Source organism: Ptychodera flava, chromosome 2 (genome assembly GCF_041260155.1).
Source record: "Ptychodera flava strain L36383 chromosome 2, AS_Pfla_20210202, whole genome shotgun sequence".
Lineage (NCBI taxonomy): Eukaryota > Metazoa > Hemichordata > Enteropneusta > Ptychoderidae > Ptychodera > Ptychodera flava.
In genome coordinates this window covers 46,631,271-46,653,359 of record NC_091929.1, presented here as the reverse complement: position 1 = coordinate 46,653,359, position 22,089 = coordinate 46,631,271, and the positions used below count along the sequence as shown (strand labels likewise).

Here is a 22,089-nt window from a genome sequence, read left to right as displayed (position 1 = left end):
AGTCCGATAATGTTACAATGGACAATATTGAGTTGCCATCACCTGGTGAGGGACCTGATTGCAAGACACACTTGCCAAGTTCAGGGCAAGTCCAAAGATGTTACAATGGACAATATTAAGTTGCCATCACCTGGTGAAGGACCTGATTGCAAGACACACTTGCCAAGTTCAGAGGTCAAGTCCAATGATGTTACAATGGAGAATATTGAGTTGCCATCACCTTGAGAAGGACCTTATTGCAAGACACACTTGCCAAGTTCAGACGTCAAGCCAATAATGTTACAATGGACAGTATTGGGTTGCCATCACCTGTGAAGAACCTGATTGCAAGACACACTTGCCAAGTTCAGAGGTCAAGTCCAATGATGTTACAATGGACAATATTGAGTTGCCATCACCTTGTGAAGAACCTGATTGCAAGACACACTTGCCAAGTTCAGGGACCAAGTCCAAAGATGTTACAATGGACAATATTGAGTTGCCATCACCTGGTGAAGGACCTGATTGCAAGACACACTTGCACAGTTCATAGGTCAAGTCTAATGATATTACAATGGACAATATTGAGTTGCCATCACCTGGTGAAGGACCTGATGCAAAACATACCTGCCAAGTTCAGAGGTCAAGTCCAATGATGTTACAATGGACAATATTGAGTTGCCATCACCTTGTGAAGAACTGATTGCAAGACACACTTGCCAAGTTCGGGGGCCAAGTCCAATGATGTTACAATGGACAATATTGAGTTGCCATCACCTGGTGAAGGACCTGATTGCAAAACATACCTGCCAAGTTCAGAGGTAAAGTTCAATGATGTTACAATGGACAATACTGTGTTGCCATCACCTGGTAAAGGACCAAAGTGCCAAAATCAACTGGTAAGGTCACAAGTTAATGATATGCCAGCTATTTTTTATATCAGATTCGTGTTAATCATTTACAGGTATATGAAAATTTGAAATTACTGTAGGTTATATTGAGCAACTTATGAATCAAACCACTTGTCAGAGAATTCATCTGTTAAAGTTATAGTGTCTTGTCGTAATTTTTTATTGGCATGGAGACTAAGTCCAAAGTAATGGTCCTTTGAGCTGGAAATCCTTGGCAACAATCAATACATTTACACTCGTTCAGTTTGCTTGGGAGTCTGTTTATTCACCATTTCAGTGGCACAGAAGAAGAAACACAAACAGACATGTAGGACACTCTAGCTCGACTTCACTGTGTGACGCATCGTTGTTACTGGCAAAATCGTACGTGTTTGGAAGTGCTAGCTTGTTTCTGTAGATTAATCACTTGAAGTAAGATTTTCAGGCTTTCGATCGTAATGAGACGAGATCGAATGTAAGGAATTATATGTCCAAACTTGGCGCGAATGATGGCTCAATTGCAAGCTAAGTTGATTTTTAAGAAAATATAGCAAAGTGGTCATTGTCCTTTGAATTGTTAATAGAGGTTTTCTTTTAATACTTAGTAAATTGAAACTAAAAAACCTGCGCTGCCTTATGTTTTAATTTAATAAATTGATTAAATTGAACAAAGATGACAGATGAAAAATCAAATTGTGAGTGATATTGCCATGCTGTTTCTCGATCATATGTTGTTTGCTGAAGCCTCCAGAAAAATTATTTTTATTGAATATTTTCAATTCAATTAATTATTTCAGTAACTGACATTTACAATGAGCTGAAATACAAATTATAAAGCCTTGTGGCTTAAAACCACAGGCCCCCATTTTTTTCACCAAAGCAGTTTCAAAAGTTTCAATGCTTTTAATAAAAACGTCAAAATTCGTTCGCTCAATCAGATTCAAAGTCTGTAAAACAGCAATAATACAGAACCTGCAAGCTTCATCTCCTAGCACAATTCTACACAATAAAAAAATGAACCTTATAGGATATGATCTTAACGCCATAAAGATATTAAAGTTGTATGCCATTTCTATTTTTCAGGGTAGTCGATGGGCAGAAGCATTTACCAAATTGAATGAAGGTGATGGTCAAAGACAGATACATGGTTTGCTATTTAGTAAACAGTGCAAAATAGCCACTGGAAGCAATGGAGCACAGGTATTCGTTGGAAAAATTAGTGATGAGTATGTTGCTGTCAAGAGAATAAACACTGATTTGTGCAATCGGAATTGGAATTCTTTGATGCAGTTAAAGACTTGCAGATGTCTCATGTTCTAAAGTACATTTGGTACAGACAAGATGATGACTTCACATATTTTGCAAGTCAGTTATGTGAATATAATCTCAAAGAGCTAATTGAAGATAGGTCGTGTCCATTTCGCGACAGACTGGTACCAACTTTCAATAGACGTGTCGAGTTGTGCATACAATTTTTGACAGGGTTGAAGGAACTACGTAGTGCTGATATTCTGCATAGAGATATCAAGCCAGAAAATGGTTAATAGGTAAGATCATTGGATCTTTCTTCATAGTATTTTCAACCAGTTACAGTGCAGGTCAATTTACCTTTGATTTTCAGTGTTTCACACAGACAGATTCTTGACTATGAGAGATATGTTTTGTGTACTCGCAACATCACATCAAAGGGTTGGCGTTGGCCGCCGCGTGTTGTTGACTACATGCACTTTCCAATGCTTACCACATATTGACAAGATTGCATTTGACAATGTCAAAGTGTATCACTTGTACCAAACAATTAGTAAAACTAACTGACTTGTGAAAATCTTTCTGTTGGGTAATATCCGTATGGGATGGCGCCTAATAACCGTCAGTGCGCTGGCTGTAGTTTACGAGATGTTGTGTCACAAGAAAAGTAGGTAGGCAATTCACTTAATAATTACACTTAGTTTGAAATTGAGCCCATCTATCACTGGTCGGACTTTAATGTGCTGGGTTTGAGTGCATGTTCACAAAATATTGATACATCTACATTTAATCCTTGGAAACATTTCGCTGATAAGCGCACATGTGGTGGTGAAGGGAATGTAAAAAACTTCTCTCGCAGTCAAGAAATATCTGAGGTATGTAAGGGTAGCTTAAACTCCCAACTGGAACTGTTTACTGGAACTAGAGTGAGTTTGCTCAAAATGCATTCTGTGACTGGTCCCAGTTGGCTTCCAGGACTGGCCCCAGTTGGCTTCCAGGACCAGTCCAGTTGACTTCAAAATGCATTCTAGGACTGGTCCAAGTTAGCCTCCAGGGCGGTCCAGTCCGGGGCTAGGGGTGGGGTGGGGGAGGGGCTGGGGAGTGGTACTATGCTCTGAGAAGTAGTAGGGGTGTTTGGCGCATGTAAAAACCCTGAGGCCCATTTTAGACCCAAAATCTTGTTATTTAGGACCCCATTTTATACCTTATGACCTTTGACCAAGGTCAAAAGTCATAGTGTCAAAATTTGCAAAAATGTGATCGGGTAGAAATCAAGCATTTGCATGACTGAGTTGCCGGCAGAGCCTACCACTATACTGCATTTAGGCTATGTTGTTGCTGGCCAAGCCATGATTTCCGAAAAAACGTTTTTGGAAATAAAAAAGATTCGAGTCAAAGAAAACTATCTTTCACCCTCACCAAAGTTTTGTCCAGCTTCTAAAATTATCAGTTATCTGCAGTTACAGTGTGACTGGTGATTTTTAAAATTCCAAACTACAAGAACCCTCGCTGTTCGTCCACAAGGCACTGCTAGTTTTCCCGTAGTCGATCTGTTATGATAGTAAGAGTCACTTTGTTTCGATATGTTCTATTGGGCAAAATTCTTCTATATATGGAGTTCTGACCAATTAGTGACAGTGTTTTAAAACAAAGTTTATATTTACTTTGGCTAAAGCTAGGTGGTCTCTTTAATGGTTCCCCTGCCACACAAAAAGGTGTGATGCTTATCAGGTGCAGCTCAAAACCCTGCTGGAAAGACGGGAACTGACATTTGGAATTTATTCTTGTGTTGCACTCAAATATCGACCCCATCGTAGACCCTGGTTTAAGTGTGAATGATAACCCCCATTTTAGACCAAGTTGCCGAAATACCCACCCCATTGGGCGGCACGTATACTTATGGACAAGTAATGGAAGTAAGTGAGTTTCCATATTATGTTTGTGGGCCTTGATGAGTTGCTAGTCTTGCAAAGTAAAAAAGTACTATAGTCAGGTGGCTTAACAAAAATATCGTTACACGGATGACAAAAGTGCCAAATTTGCTACAGGTGTTCGCATATATGTGTAGATCAAAATTAGCTATTGCTCCAAAAATTTGAGCTACAAGAAAGGTTCGATGACGTCATAAATTCAAAATGGCCGCCATTATTACGCTGAAAAATGGTAAAATACTTCTAATTCAGGCAGTTTTCAACATTTTTTGAATGAACCGACGCAAACATCCCAAATTACAAATACAACATAAAATTGATGCAAATCAATTATTATGATGACGTCATAAAGCCAAAATGGCTGACCAAATTCAAAATATCCCCCATATTATCGTCTGATAATGTTCAAATACTGTTAATTAAGCCTGTTTCCAGCATTTTATCCCCTGTACTGAAATTAACACCCCAAATTATAGACAAAACATATAATTGATACAAATTCATTATTGTGATGACGTCATAAAAGCAAAATGGCGACCGAAAATTACAAAATGACCTATTATGAAGTTCACTGTGCTTAGTAAAATAGCCAATACGTGACAAAATAATACAATTTGTCTTGATAATCCATAAACTCAAAATAAATGATAAATGTACTAAAACTTAGCCAATAAGCCCAACACAAATTACAAACTATTATAAAATTATTTATTTTTAACAATGACCTCTGTCTGAAAAACTGAACCAATATAAAGGAAATAAAGTTATCTTTACCCATAGGTTCTACCTTTGAAAGTGTTACGATATAGTGAGTAGATCAATAGTAGTGTGATTTCATGATAACGAAAAACATGGCGAGAAACCGGTGAATAAATCATGCCTTGACCCTGGTCATGTGACCTTGGTCCCTGAAAAAAAGGTTTAATGTTTGTGATTTTGGTCTAGACTTTGCTTCCTTTGTTTCAGAAGCCTTTTTCGTTTGAATTTTCTTGGATTTTTATGTTTCGATGACATGTGTGGTGACAGTTTTGTGCTACAGTTACTGTAGTTCTCTTTTTGTGGAGGATGTGCCGGCCTGTAAAAGATCGTTCGGTCAGGGTTTTATGAACAAAAAGAAGACTATTTTTTGCTTTTTGAATCTAGCTTAGCTTACTTTTTTGAAGCCTTCGTGAATATTATGAAAAGCGTCTTTGCCTTTCGTTGTTCACTTACCAGACTGGTTAGGAATTCAAAGATGAAAGAAACTGCAAAACACGTGACCAGACGAGTTTTGCTGTTTGGAAACCCAAAACATAAAAACATAAAAAAAACACCAGGAAGAACATAAGCAGAAATGGAAGGTTAAACAAAGATAAGAACTCAGAAAGATTCTCAGATTCATCAACAATCTTGCAAATCAAACCTTATTCAAAGCATTAAGTAAAGGCTTGAATTTATTCCCACTCCGGAGTGTCTAGAAAAATTGTCGTATGAGATATCAATAAATTTATTCGCATCATAAGATTATGCGATATCATGAGAAACAATCAATCAATCAATCAATCAGACATCTGTTCTAAGATAAGTACATGTTCAACACTAGTAACCGCCGAAAACTCCAAAATTGTAAAACTGTCTCGAAGCAACTTAGATCGATAGAGGAAATTCCATTCGCAACCCACTTCAGAAAGAATATGCCTCTGGCATAAAAGACTGCCATAGACAATCTGTCTAAAAACAAACAAATCTTAATGAAACCCATCAATAAAGGATGAGGCATAGCAATTGTGAATAAGATAAATGACATTAAAGAAAGTTATAGACAGCTGCGAATTGGAAAATGTTCACTAATACACCTGGCGACATTGACTATACAGTGGATATTGTATACGAAATCATTTATCTGCGACAAGAAGATCATTGACGAGGTGATTTACAGTTTCCCTATTCCCATAAGTAGAATAATTTGTACACCACGATGGTATCTCCTGCCAAACATACACAAAACCAAAGCAGCAAAGCAGAAGAAACAATCATCACCCTACGTCTCAATAGAAATGGCTGCTCAAGCTCAATAAAACAAATGTCGGAATTTCTAGACCTTGTCATAAACCCAATCGTCCATAAATGCCAGGGACACAAAAAACTTTATTCTCTAGTTAGAACCAATTAAAAAAAACACAAGCAAACTCTAATCTGGTAACATAAGACGTGGTATCAATGTAGAAAAACATGCCAAAAATGAAGCCATAAATGCAGCGATCGTAGCGTTGGACTCTGAAACAGTACTGCCAACTGGTATGATACAAAAAACCCACCATCAATGTACATGAAAGCCTTAACTGTCGATTATTCTGAAACGCAACATATTTTAATTCAACTTAGAAAAATACAAACGAATCTATGGATGCAGTATGGGCTCACCAGAAATAGCTGATATCATATACCATGAAACGGAGAAAGTTATATTAAATCCCAAATCCGGTCAAATATTCGTATGGAAATTTAAAAGATGACATGTTCATGGTTTACACAGGAATTGAACATCAACTTTTAACATTCAGAACATTTGTCGAGGAGTGCAACACCCTGTACTCTACGTTCAACTTGGAAATTCATAATTGAACATTCTATCGACAAAATCTCATACCTTGACGCAATTGAGAGAGATGGCTCGATTTTAAAACCCACAAAAAACCATCTGACGATATTTATCTGCCACGACTTTCAAATGCTTAATTGAAGGTGAATTACTCAGATATGTACATGCAACAACAATATGGACTTCATAAAAAGATCAATTTCTCAACGCAAAATCTTCAACAAAGAGATTACAAAAAGAAAAACATAGCTTGTATGAAAAAGAATGTAACAAAACGTCAGCCATAATTCATCAACAAAAGTTATGATGTAACAAAAATACTAGTCAGCACAACCTCATCAAAACCAGCCTAATCAAACAATGTGATAAGAATCTGGAAAATTATGAAGGGCGATTAAACGCTGGCCATGGTTTTCCAGAAAACCTATAATAACGAATGAAAGGAAGAAAAACATACAATATATCCTCCTTCAAGCAAAATTCAAACACAAGGAGAGTACAAAATGAACGGTCTGAGCAACAATTCACGCAAAATTCTGACCAAAACATAATGATTTTAGCATCTCTCTTTGATGAACAATGGCTACCATTAAAATGAGCATGTGGGAATACAAAACCATTCAAGTGACTGAAGAAGGGACCCACTTTGGCCCGAAACGCCGCTAGGAGGAAACACCACATAAACGCCGTTAGGAGGGAAAAAACCAACATAAAACCTTATATTCCGGGACCAAGGTCACATTACGAGGGTCAAGCACTATCGATTCACTGGTTTCACCATTTTCCCTTATCACCAAACCACATTGATCTACCCACTATACCGTATCACAAGGAAAGGTAGAACCAGTGTGTGAAGTTGCCTTCATTTCCTTTATATCGATTCGATTTTTCAAACACAAACCATTTTTAGTAATCAATAATCTCATAAGAGTTTGTTACTTGTGTTGAACTTATTGGCTAAGTTTTGATACATTTATCTTTTATTTTAAGTTTATGGCATATTAATACAAACTGTACAGTACTTTTATACTATCATTTTGTCACGTAAATGGGCTATTGTACCAAGCATAGTAAACTTCATAATCGTCCATTTTGTAACTTTCGGTTGACATTTGGTTTTATGACGTCATCTTAATAATTAATTTGCATCAATTATCTGTTTTGTCTGTAATTTGGGGTGTTCATTTCAGTTCAGGTGATAAAATGCTGAAAACAGGCTTCATTACAGTGTTTTAACATTTTTAACAGTGTTTTAAACATTTTTAGACAATTTTATGGCGGACATTTTGAATTTGGTCGGCCACTTTGCTTTATGACGTCATCATAAGAATTAATTTGCATTTATTCAATGTTTTATTTATGATTGAGAATGTTTGAGTCAGTTTATTTACAAGAATAGTGAAAACTGGCTGAATTAACTGTATTTTACCATTTTAAGCGTTATAATGGCGGCCATTTTAATTTATGACGTCATCGAGCCTTTCCGGTGGCCCAAATTTTTGGAGCAATAGCTAATTTTGATCTACACACATATGTGAACCTCTGTAGTAAATTTGGCACTTTTGTCATCCGTGTAACGATCTTGCTGTTTTTTGTTGCTAAGCCACCTGACTATCTCCCTTTTCATCAGTACATGGTCTTTCTATCAATAAGATTTCCACACACACCATAGCACAGGACATACTATCGCTAAGATTGTGTACATCACAGTTAGACCAAAGTAATAAAATTCTAAGTTTTGTGCTCACTGACATATTGAAAACATGAGCGGGAAGGCAGTACTAAAACACATACAAGAAATTAAAACACACAAGTTATATTTGCATGATTATTTCCATATAACAGCATAAGTGTTTATACAAAAATCATCAAAAACTTCCTCTTCTTGTGGTCATCATACCGTAAGCTATACTACAAGATTTGAAATTTTGTATATGAAGAGTTGTAGGCAGAAAAGTTACTTGGTCAAATCCTATTCAAACCATAGACAGCAGAACCTACCGGTATATGTGTACACAGATGCAAAACAAATAATTACATAACTTTGCCTTAATTGGGATTTATTAAATGTTGCGTATACTACAATTATGGTAGATTGAAAAGATAAAAGCAGTACCAATAACAGTTTTTTTTTCATAGTGGTCCCAGTTCACAAATTGGGCATATGTCCCTCAAGTAAACTGGGACTGATCCTGGAGGTCAACTGGGATCAGTCCTGGAAACCAACTGGGACTGGTCCTGGAGGCCAACTAGGATCAGTCCTGGAAGCTAGTCTTAACTTGGACCGGTCCCAGGGTGTATTTGAAGCCAACTGGGAATCCCAGTTACCAGTCCCTGTTGGGGGTTTGAACTGTGACCCTTACATACGTGAATATCTGTCTGTGTTGAACACTGATAATCCAAGGTAAATTGACCTGCAGTGTATATTTCCAGGAAATATTTTACAAGAGGGTCTGAGTGCTGCAATTACCATAAGGGGATGGTGTAAGCAGTGGAGAATATGGATACCCCAGTCCCAATAAGCTAAAGGCTAGATATTGACATTGCCATTTAGTAACAGGGATATAGATAAGAGCTTGATAGTCAGCAAGAACAACAGGCTACATATACTTTGCTGTTTTTGACTTGCCTCTTTTAAATGTTAATGCTTAATTTCTATTTGAAATATCCTTCTGATCTCAGTATACACTAATCACACTTTCCAAAGGTGGAGACAAATCTGACAGGTTGAACTGGCAGTTTTAATGTGAGTCTGCTTTAGGGATGTTAATTGTCTCATATATGCATTTGTAGGTCAAGATGGAACGCTTATGTTAGCAGCCTTTGGGGTCAGTCGGCAGACATATGGAAGAGCCACCATAGTTACAAATGCTCCTGTAGGATCATTGTGCTGGATAGCGAAAGAATGTATGGAAAACACTGGCTGTATAAAGTACAGAAAATCTTCTGACATACAGGTACACATTTCTTGGTCACTTTCTCTGTAGACTTATAATTTCTAGTTGAGTGCAATACGTGACAATTATATTTAGGTACACAGTAAAGTATTTCAAGTTGTTTTAAGGTTACTATAGATACTGGGTGTGTTCGTCAGTGATTTTGACGAGATGGCTACACAAAAACAATTGAGCCTTCAAACATTCTCTTTAACTTTGTGTGCCTATTTTCAATATAAATGGAATATGCAAATTTAAGGTTACCATGTCTGTATACCTTCCATGATGTATACATTGTCATGGGAAACAGAATGTGCAAGTATATTTTAAAAGATAAGTTTTCCAGCAGGATACTTACTGTTATCATATGCATAGACCTGTTATCCCATGATTTTATATGAAATAATACTACAGGAATATGGCGTCAATGAATCCATATTCCACAATGTGAGCGATACGGGGGCCGGAACTACTTTTATTCAAGTTGTCAACAGTCACAAATCAGCTGTTCAATCAAGTTTTATACACCCAGAAATCAAAAGTGAAAGAGTTATGAAGCATAAGGAAATATGGGGTAATAATAAACCATATATGTAACATATATGAACTACTTAAGTAACGGCAATTTTTTATCAAATGTTACAGGAGAAAAAAAATTTGTCGTGTCACTTTTAATGATCTGTCTGCCACAACAAATGTCTGCAGAAGAACGTCACGTAATTGATGCTGATAAATAAATAGATAAATTTGTTTCTAATCAGGAGGGGTGGTCTTTTTTAGGGAGGGGGCACATAGAGTGGATGTTGGTTAAATGTCACGATAAGTGTCACAGGAATGTTGAGCTGTACAGCTTGTCAACAACTTGAACGAAGGAGGAAGCGAAGCACCGGGCATTTGTTATTCATGATAGCAGCGATAGTTCTCAAGACGCAAATGCAAGCCAATTCTCTCAGAGTAACAACAACTCTCAAGATTTTCTGTGACTCAAGATTTTGTATGAATAAGAATTCCAACTTTAAATATTGTCTGTTTCAGTTCAAATATTTGCATGCACCCATGCCAGTGTTATTTCTTTGGTTGAGGTTCTACAAACCATTGCCGGTAATCAGAAAACTGCAGTTTACTTGTAGCTGTTTTTTTCTAAATTCCAAATCCAGAAATAAAATTGTCAGAGAGGTATATTGTTAAAGTGTAAAATAGTTTATTCTTGAAACATATTAAAATGCAAAGCTTTCAATTTTGAAATGAAAAATGACGAATGCAAAAATGTCTTTCATGGCGACCGATTCGGTCACGGCCAATCAGTCACGGCGATACGTGGACCGAGCTGTGCACCTGGGCTGTGCATGTTTGTCACTCACCGCAGAAATGTTTTTCAATGATTTGTTACTCACGTGTTACAGTTCAATTTAAAGTAAGTAACCGGAGTTCAAAATAACACCTCTGATGTGTACCCTGTCCATTCACTCCTAAAGGTAGATTGTAGTATAATCGGTATAGTAAGCTAAGGGCTACTTATCGCATGGGGTCTTGCACTCACTTGACATGGCAGTGTTCATGACCCATATCGTATCAAATATTATGCACGAACAACTTCAAAATAGTCCCTCCATTTTTTATTGGGAATATTTTTAATTTTTTCTATCTATTTTCCTTTAAAATAAACCAGTGTCTATGCATATGATATATATAAATATATAAATATATAAATATAAATATATATATATATATATATAATATATATATAATGCCCCGCATTCCTCACTGGTGTGGCTGCATCAAGGACTCATGATTCCTCGTGTATCCCTTGGGGTACGGCCACTACGGCCACTACGAGGAATCACTTGTCTGCGATATAGCCACACTCTTTCAGAATACAGGGAATCAATTATAAATATCCAGCTTTGAACATCCTGTAACTTTAAAAAGAATATTTTCACAAGACATTAACTGAATTTTGTTAAAACTGTTCAGTGAAATGCAGTCTTCTAATATGTCAATGCAATAGGCTGTTCACGTACATTTGTTCATTGACTAATTAATTTCTAGCTATACATAAAGACAGGCAAGCAGTATACACCACCTGTATATATAGGTATTAAGGTAGACAAAGAAGAATATTGAATTAATTAGATCTTAAAAAATTATTCCGGTTTGCAGTGCATTTTTTGTATGTTTATTTTTTAGGTGGCTGGTTGGTTGTTATATTATATTCTATTCGATGGGCACATTCCACATGAGGAATCTGTCCCCTACTTCGTCAGTCCAATGGGTGCAATTGAAAATATCAGAAAAGATCAATATTCTGTTGTGCTACCCGAGGGAAGTGAATACCTAGGAAATACTATCAAAGATATGATAAGAGGGGAAGGAGACAAGAGACCAGTTGTTGTTGATTGCCTGCAATATTTCCAGGACTATTTAGCAGGTTCTAAACTCTTTCTTGTTTTAGTGTCTAGTATGAGAACTTTTCTGTATTGGTTCATTTGCGAGGTGATATGGTAGATGATGTATCTCAAAAAATGGTACCAAATTATTTATTCCTTGTCTTCATTTACCTCAATGATTTGTACAAAAATTTCGTTAAAATGGTTGCAAATGTGAGCCTAGAGGTTCTGAAAATTTGTGATATAGCATAGCAAAAACCCACAGAAAACATTGATATATATATTTTGCAAGTGTACTGGTAGTTGTGAGTATTTACTCATGGAATGGATTACCATTCTTTTAGTTGCATATAAGAATTTATGAAAGACACATTTTGTATGTAACTATGTACTCTGTACTTAAACTTTTATCTCAATGCACAAAGCAAATGTTTTGCTATCTTGAGGCAGACAGGATTTTGTGCAAAATGGGAAAATTTGTTTTCCTAATGGGAGGGCAAGATTGAAGGAAAAGGTGAAGAGGACAAACTAAGAATTATTAAAGGCACCTACGTAGAGTTGCTTAACATAATTTTTTCCCATTTAATATTGCAGTATCTGTGTCGTTTGCTCACATTTTTTAGTATACCAATGTGAGGTTATCGTATAAGCTGAATCAGTTCATTTGCATCTGATTTGTATGTCTGTATATTTGTGGGTATGTGCGGATGTATGTCCGTCACACACAAAGGCTCCCATACCGCCAAAGCTACCGTCTCAGTATTTGGGTGTACAGGTAGATGTAGGGGTTGAGAAGTGAATTTGCTCAAATGAACACATCAGTGTCAAAAATGTGCAAATGAGGTAAGAAAAAGTGAAATCCTGCAAATGTGCAGGCCAGTAAGAAATAGGCCAACTCCGCTGATCTTGACTCATTTCCTGTCATTGTTCATGAACTGTTACATATTAACAGACCTGATGAAACCATAGACAGTAGAGGGGGCGAAGACCGTCTATACTCAAACTAAGAGGGGCTTGTTTCTGCTATGCATGTTGCTAAAGTTGACCTCCAGTACCTAAAGTTTCAGACCTTAATTACTTTTGTCATTCCTGTTTTTCTGGTTTAATATTTCCTGTTTTTTTTTCTGGTTGTACTGTGCAGAAATCATTGTCATAACATCAACATAGAATTTTCCTCCACTGAACAGATAGAAACAACATTTATTGTTGATCATTGGTAACCCATACTGGTATATACCAATTCTGATCAAATTTGAGCGATACCGTATAATTGCGGTATTTTGTTGTGAATTCCGTTCCATTTTTTGTATTACTTTTCAGGTTGTACCATGACAAGCTGTTTAAATGTTATTGATGTGTTACCTGAAGTAAGTTGATGTTTTATTGTTTTTATTTTATTTTACTTTATTCAGTGTTTCCTCTGGCTGAATTTACCTGTTAGCCATTCTGGCTAATTGAGACCAAAATTGATTAGCCAGAATTAGCCATTCTTAATGACATATTTTCAAATTTACAATTTACATATATTTGGCATTTGTGATTTTGGCTAACTGACAGTTTATTGTTTAGTGACATTCACAAATAATATATTCATGTATTCATAATATATTCATGTGGCCTATCAGCTACTACAGTACTACAGGAAAGCTGGCAATACAAATAAACCTCCTTTATATTGCTTTCTGTATTAACATAAGCACCAAACTTGTTTTGTGAAATTGTCCTTCATTGGAAAATCTGATCGCCTACCTGATGTAAACATGTTGTCCTGTAAGACAGCCTGACACGTCTTACAGAATAAAAGTCAAAAACTTATTCTTTTCACTGTCAAACACTAAGTTACTGATTACATGGAAATTCAACAAACTGTTTCAGATTCTAGCTGTTTCCTCGTTTTTTCATAACTGGTCTTACCCTGCAACTTGGCATACAAGCTTTGCAATTTCTCTTATTCGCTGACTTGAAGTTAAAGTTGTACTCAGACATGAAATGACACGACACAGCAATGCTAGCTTGGGAATGCGGGCTGCTCTGTTGAGCTGCCTCTGACATTGAGATCTTGTTTCATTCTGTTCACCACCCTGCATGGCTGCTACTGTCTGCCTGGCTTTTGAAAATACCACGCAATGAAACACTAATTTCTGACTAAATACCAGGGCCACCATGTTTATAAAAACAGAAGGGCACTTGTCATAAAAAATCGAGGTCACTCAGACAGAGACAGGAACGCTTTGCATGGCATGTTACTCCCTAAGTTACTGATTACAAAACATGTCTGAGACTGCGCACTAAAGCAAGGAAAGAAAGACTACCTAGGGATGTTGTAAAATCTGTACCGCACTTTCTCAGTTAGCAAATCAGCCCCAGAATTGAGCCATCAGGCAACCATTTTGTTATGATTTTTTCATGTTTTGAGTCATAGCTCTGACATGTTTGAACTGATTTCTTTCAAAACTGATACAAGGACAAAGGCCTATGTCATATATGTGCACATGGATTTATTTTATGATACAAATCAATCACACCTATTAATTGATAGTCGCGCCAGCGGCTTACTGACTACGCATGCGCTTATTCATAATATACTATGCGAGTTACCGGAAGTGTACCCTTCTTTCATGGGCGCCGCCATGTTTTTTTTTAGTACTCGTAAATAAACAAATACGAAACAAATTATTATTATATAACATGCCATTTATAAAATATACCTCTTTTATTAGCCAATAAATATTATTGTGCACCTTGTCGCTGATACAGAATATCGTTAATATAGATAAAGGGAGAAAACTGTCGTGCATATGAACGGTGGCACACGCAAAGAATGCTGGGATTGAATTTTAGAAAGGCGCCCCCTGTGTCAATAATTAAATTCAAAAATTGCCAGTTTTTAGACAGAACGCTATAGTTTTCAGCTTGCAAGTGGAAGTTGGGCAGTGCGGTTACCATTGCAATGATAATGATTGCATGATACGTCCCTTGTTTAACGCAATAGGCTGTTCTCATTGTAAAACTTGCCAATTTTTGTCCAAAATTTTTACACGTTACAGAAAATCTATAGGCCTACCTGCACTGCTGCAGGGTTGACGTCGTGTACGTACGTGAACTGCTTTCATCAGAGGGAACTGGGCATAGTTGTCATATATACGTTTATGAAGTAACAATTAATTACATTTTATCATGAATCAATACAAATAACATTGCCAATCTTAACCCTGGCGCGACACCAAGGGCTGAGCCCTATATAATATTACCTTGACATGAAAACAATCATAGGATTTACAGTACACTGCTACCACTTATGCACAGAGTTCATTTCAATGCCCTTCAGTGCCCTAAGACTGTTATCCCAATTAGAAGTGGGGACTATGTTATTGACAATGACTTGTTTATATAGCATTACGATGGCACAGAGGGAGAAACTCAAACAAGCATGTAGGACTCTCCAGCTCAACTTGACTCTGTTAGGCATAGATGTTACGGCGAAGTGAAAACCAGGCCTAGTCGGGCTAGTCGGGCCTAGCCGGGCCCTCTAGGTTAGCGATCTAAAATTTAGCGCGAATTCAAACACGTTGGAAATTCCCGCAGAGACTGAGTTTCACAAAGCTACATTGTGCCTAAGCTGGCCCGGTCGCGAGCATTTTGCGTACCCTCGATTGATGATTACTTTTTGCCACCGAACACAGAATATAGTTTGTGCATGTTCGATTTTGCTTTTTGCTATTATTTGTCTTATTGAAATTTGTGCGGTGAAATAGCGACTTGTAATTTGCATCGATCGCAGCTTGCCATGCCTCTGCGAGCGCGGGGTTGGTTACCGTAAAAACCCTATCAATTCGACCAGAAAAAGTAATTACGATTTGAAATCGTCGAATATGGCATCGTGTGCCGGCCCTTGAAATATATTGCAACTCTGTGACAGGCAGATTAGATAATCTAAGAGAGTTGAATGCAAAAATGTAAAAATAATAAAAATTGTCATCACCGATCATAAAGAAGCGTGGTGTTGCAGATAATATTTTTTAAGAGAAGTCTCTGACGGCCATTTTCTGTAAGTAGGGCTATAGTCTGACTTCGCAAAGTTGGGAAACCGACATCTGAAGATTTACTTCAACCGATACTTTTGGATTTGTTCTACTCTTATTATAATTTCTGGAAGGTAGATGTACATTTTCGATGTCTGTGTAGCGTCTATACTGAAGTCATATCCGAAAGACTATAATCAGTTCGCGATAGCCTAAACCAACCTCTCTCTCTCTCTCTCTCTCTCTCTCTCTCTCTCTCTCTCTCTCTCTCTCTCTCCAGGCATTTCGATGTTTTATTTTATCGACATTTAAATATCAGTTTGAAGTTCAGGTCACTGCTCAATGCAATAGTTGATGTTGATTTCCCTTATCGGGCATGGTCTCTGTCGTCACTCTAATCGTTAGTTTTTTCCTGTTATATTCGATATCAGACTCAAAACACAACGTGAACAACGCTGATAATATATTGCATCTTTCATATCGAAAACCGGTAAAGTTCGCAACTAGTACTGGTGATGTCTGTGACGCTTTTGCTTCCAAATAGACATATTGAAATGCACAGGGAACTTCTTGGTATGGTACTATATGAATTTTACTGTGGAGAAAGTCCATGACTTTTAAACTGCCCGTACAACCAACAATAAACATTGCGGAGCAATGACACCGTCTTCAGTTTTTCATTGCGAGCGCTTGTAAGACCGAGTCGTCGAATTTTTTCCCGCTGGCTATTTGGCTTTGAATTTTCAATTGCCCTCATGTGATAATTACAGCTACATGTAAAATCAAGAAAGGCGTTCTCTGTAAATCAATAAGCCCTTTGAATGTAAAAAAAAATCAGACATCTGAACCTCAACACGCAGTTTGGAATTGCTCTCCGAATCAGGACAGGGACATCGGTGAGGCCGAATTTCACGTAATAGCAATGGAAACTGATGGTTCATTCATTGTAAGAAAGGATGCGATGTAGTGCTCCTGCTCGAGCACCCTTGGCCCGTGGACTTTCGTCGTCTCGCCTCTACACCGTCTATTACCTAACCATGCCAACAATCGATCACGTAATAGTGTTCAGTCTTCAAATTTGGATACATTAATCTACCAATCATCAACCGTCGAACAAATCAAAAACAATGGTCGCGGCCACGGATTCAAGGACGTTCACACAAAAAGACACAATCAATGAGTGGCGCGCAGAATTGTTTTTACTAGTTTTAAGAGCTTCTAAAAAACTTGTAATCTGTATACTGTAATCTGTATGGAACCGATATTGTATGCCAATCATCGTTGAAGTTTATGTCTTTCATTGTAGAGTTGTTTTTATCCAAAACACGTTTCCAGAAGAGATCCACAGAGCAGTCACGTGAAAGGATAATTTACGGTGGCCCCAAACTACCTGTTCTCCGCATTTAAAGTCTGCGTCGCATTCAATGTTTTTTCTCTCACATATGTCTCCGCATTCAAAGTCTGCGTCGCATTCAATTTTTTTTCTCTCACATAATTTTATGTCTCCGCATTCAAAGTCTGCGTCGCATTCAATGTTTTTTCTCTCACATATGTCTCCGCATTCAAAGTCTGCGTCGCATTCAATTGTTTTTCTCTCACATAATTTTATGTCTCCGCATTCAAAGTCTGCGTCGCATTTAATTGTTTTTCTCTCACATATGTGTCCGCATTCAAAGTCTGCGTCGCATTCAATTGTTTTTCTATCACATATGTTTCAACCGATTTTATTCAAAGTTGGTACAAGGACATTGACTAATGTCATAGATATGCACGTCAATTTGTTTTGTGAGACGATCAAATATGGCTGCCATGCGACCATTTTGTTACAATTTTTTCATGTACAGAACCATAACTCAGGCATATCTCAACCGATTTTATTCAAAGTTGGTACAAGGACATTGACCTATGTCATACATATGCACAATGATTTGTCTTATGATACGATCCAATATGGCCACCGTGTGGCCATTTTTAACGATTTTTTCCATGTCCTGAACCATAACTCAGACACGTATCAAGTGAATTTATTCAAAGTTGGTACATGGACATTGACTTATATTATACATGTACGTGGATTTGGCCACATGGTGGCAAATTTGTTATGTTTTTTTTTTAATGTCAAGAGCCATAACTCTGGCAGGTCTTAACTGATTTTATTCAAAGTTGGTACATGGACATTGCCTTATGTGATACATATACGTGTTGATTCAGTAAGATCAAATATCGCTGCGTGGTGGAGATTTTGTTATTATTTTCTCATGTACAGAACCATAACTCAGACATATTTCCACCAGTATCATTCAAAGTTGGTACAAGGACATTGACCTATTTCATACATATGCTTGTCAATTTGTTTCACGTCATGTAGCAGTATGATGTCAATTATTGAAGTTTTGTAATTTGATGAAATTTGATACAGATGTTGATCTCATAGTGTTGTAAATACTGCATCGAACTTTATGAAATGTGGTACTGGTGATAATCTGTTAGTGTTAGGATAGTCTGAAAAAAATGTTTTGCAACATCCTGTGGACTAATTCCTTGTTGACTCATTTAATGACCTTTAAGATGGTGGCCTACATTGGTTTTATGTTTTCATCACCATGGAACTCATTCTTGGCCATTGAGCGCAATCTGTATCAAAGTATTTTTATCACAGACATTATGAAAGAGGACTCTTAGTATCCTCTCTGAGGACCTGTAATCAAAGTACCCATTAATGGGGACTGTGTCATCAAAGATGACTTGTTTTAATGTCAAAGTATTTAGAGAGAGTTTCTTAACTGGAGGCCAATGGCGTAGCAGTCTCAGTACAATGGAGGCATCCCACATACTCTAATTTTATGTGTTGTTTTGTTGAACATAACTAAAGGGTGACTTCCAAATGTTAAAGCAGCACTTTTCAATCCAAGGTTCTCGCATTAGTGGAGTTCTCGTCCCAGTCAAACACCTGGCCAGTACGATGTTTGATTTCTATAACATTTAACACAAACTGATCTCAACCTTTTGTCACCTTTTGCTAATCCTGCAAACCGAGTTTATACAAGCCTTTGATTGACGGTCAGTTCACATCGCCAATGGTCATTGATTCGACTACCAACCCTCGAATTTCCTAAAAAATCCGTCTTCCAGTCATGTTAGAATTTGAATATAACCACAGAGTCCGATCCGCAGCAGCTTCGCGCTGACCGCTTGGGAGTCTGTATGCGTTTTTGTGGCTGGGGATAACTAAAAACTGGCATTGTCTGGAGCGTGTGCCCGCGTGTTGCCAGTTTGGTGTCCAATTACACAATGAACGCCACCATAGCTTCGCGTCCTTTTAAAGGGAGGCTCCGCCTTTAAGTTACTATCATGTAATGAATGATGACAGTACTGACCAGCAGTATTGATTTCACTGAACCAAGCCCTGACTTATATAGTATATATTGCCAAATAATCCAAAGCTGTTGCTACAGGTGTTGTATGGATATTAATTTCCCTCTCACTGCTTAAACTTCTCCATCATTCCAGGTTCAAGATATATCGCCCTTTATATAGTCCCTGGTCTACAAGACTGGAGGATGACCTCTGTAACTGGTTCTGATAGCCCTTTGCTTCTAAGGGATATTGCCTAATAAGAGGCATGCTAGCAGTTTTAGTTTCTTTGACAGTGGGTGTTTCACTGATATGTCCACGGGTAGTGTCAGTAATGAGTTTCCTTTTGGCAGGAGGACTTGGTATGCAATCAGGCATTTTGTCAAGGTGGCAAACCATGGTTGGGTTGCCCAGAGTGGCACTATCAGGATTCTACTCACTCTGAACTGTCCTATGGAGCACACTGAAAGGAGGAAATGCAGAAAAGTACCACTTAGATCAATTAATCAAGACTAAATGCATCTACAGGAATGGCATACGGGTCACGTTGCCATGGTACATGTTTGTCATGCTGACGTGATGGTTGAGCCTTGAGGCAAAGAGATCAATTTCTAGTGTACCAAATTTACAAGCAAGTTCTTTTACAACTTGTTTGTTAGCATCCGCCCAGTGTCACTGTTGTGATGTGTGGAGTGGTAGTCTGCCTCTGTGTTCTGAACACTGGGTACTGTATGTGTGCAGCACTAAGTCAAATATTATGTGTTATTTGCCCAATTCAAATTTCTCTGTTAATTAGTTTGCAGCAGGATTTGCTGTCCCCCATGTTATTGATATATCACACTACTGTTGTGTTGTCAATGAGCAGTCAGATGTGTACAGTTTTTGTGTCGGTACAGAAACTTTCAATGAAAAAAGAGCGGCTTTCATTTCAAAGTAATTGGTGACGTGTGTTTTGATGTTTCAAATCAGACCATGCACCACTTGTCTGGTCTTACATCAGCCCTCCCCATCCTTTTTTGCACGCATCTGATTTCAAGGTGAGGTCTAGGTTACCATGGGATACCATATTATATATATTATAGCCCAAACATGGGACTATGTGCCCGAGGGTAGGTGACCATTTGCCCGACGTATTAGGAGGGCAAAAGGACCTTCCCCGAGGGGTACATACTATTTTTAGTCCCATGTTTGGGCTATAATATTTTTATAACATGTCTCTCTTACACATTTTTTACTCAAAATATTAACGTTTATTGGCAAATGATCTTCAAATGCTTTATTTCCACCTTAGACGAAAATCCGTTACAAATGAAATGACTTTCATCATCGAATGGCACATTGATATATTGAAACTACTGTTATGCTGTTTATCAATGTTTTTGCGCAAAATTTCTCAAAAGCCAGATTTACCATGCAAAACATGTAATTTCCACATTTTTACATGCAAAAGGTGTCAAGTTGAAAAAAAGTCCGGGTCACTTTCAGTCAAGTGATGACTATGCGGCCTGCGATGTCATTGACGAGTTACCATTGAATCCTATGGAGCGAGCGACGTTCCATATACAAGCATGTATTAAGTAGACACATTCAATGTCCATGCTGTAAAGCTTGCTCAGTTCATGTCGCCAGTTTTGATCAGCCTTGCTAGTGCATGTGTCATTTGTTGTTGTATGGTACTTGTAGGAGCTCGTAAGGGTAGACACATTCAATGTCCATGCTGTAAAGCTTGCTCAGTTCATGTCGCCAGTTTTGATCAGCCTTGCTAGTGCATGTGTCATTTGTTGTTGTATGGTACTTGTAGGAGCTCGTAAGGGACTGGTCAGTTTCTTCAGCCTGGGGGGGGGCGATGGATTCATGGGGGGGGGGGGTCACCCTGTTTTTGACTTTGGTGATAGGGGGGGTCACCATGTTTTTGAAATGCCCAATAGGGGGGGTCAGTGTGTTTTTGAATTTCAACACAGGCTCATCATTGCCTAAAATGCATCGTGTCAGCCACAAATTTCATCCAGTTGCATTTTTCGGCGCGCCCGAAGTAACTTTAATAATCAGACATATTTTTCAGCACGCCCAACTTTAACATATCAGGCATACATATATCAGAGATATATGCCAGGGATATCTTGATGTTTGCTAAGTGTAAGTGTACCATTATGAAATCTGCATTTCATATGAAAAGCGTGACACATTCCTGATACTTTTCTGTTTCTCCATGAGAATTCAGTATGAGAAAGCAACATGCACAAATATCAATGTTACAAGAAAAGGTCCTCTCAGACTCTGCACACATCAGATTTGGCTAAAATTTGCCTCTCTATGGTTCCTCAGGAGATTTAATTGGATGGCTGGCAAGTCTTAACACCCATCAAAGTTTTTGATTTACTGCTTTTTCCTGTTTGATATTAATGATTGACATCCATTTCTGTACAACAGTTCAGGACATCTGGTTAAGCATAGAAAGTGTGAAATACATTCACAGCTCATTCAAAATGTACTGTATTCAAACTGTAAGATTGACACTTTGAAATTCCTATCTTACAACTGACATGCCAACAATTTCATTAAAACACAGAATGACTTAAAACATAAATGTATGTAAAATATAACATATGTACATATACATATATATATATATATATATATATATATATATATATATATATATATATTACAGTATTATATTATTACATATTACAGTTGTCGCGTGCGGGGGGGTTCACCCTGTTTTCAAAATATGGAATGGGGGGTCACCCTGTTTTCAAAA

At 37.6% G+C, this 22,089-nt stretch overlaps 1 protein-coding gene across 1 annotated transcript in view; it reads right to left on the bottom strand.

Moving 5' to 3' along the window:
* The window catches only part of LOC139150517 (uncharacterized), a 161,919-nt gene that overhangs the window by 27,283 nt on the left and 112,547 nt on the right, over positions 1-22,089 (bottom strand). The gene's annotated exons all lie outside the window — the stretch shown is intronic.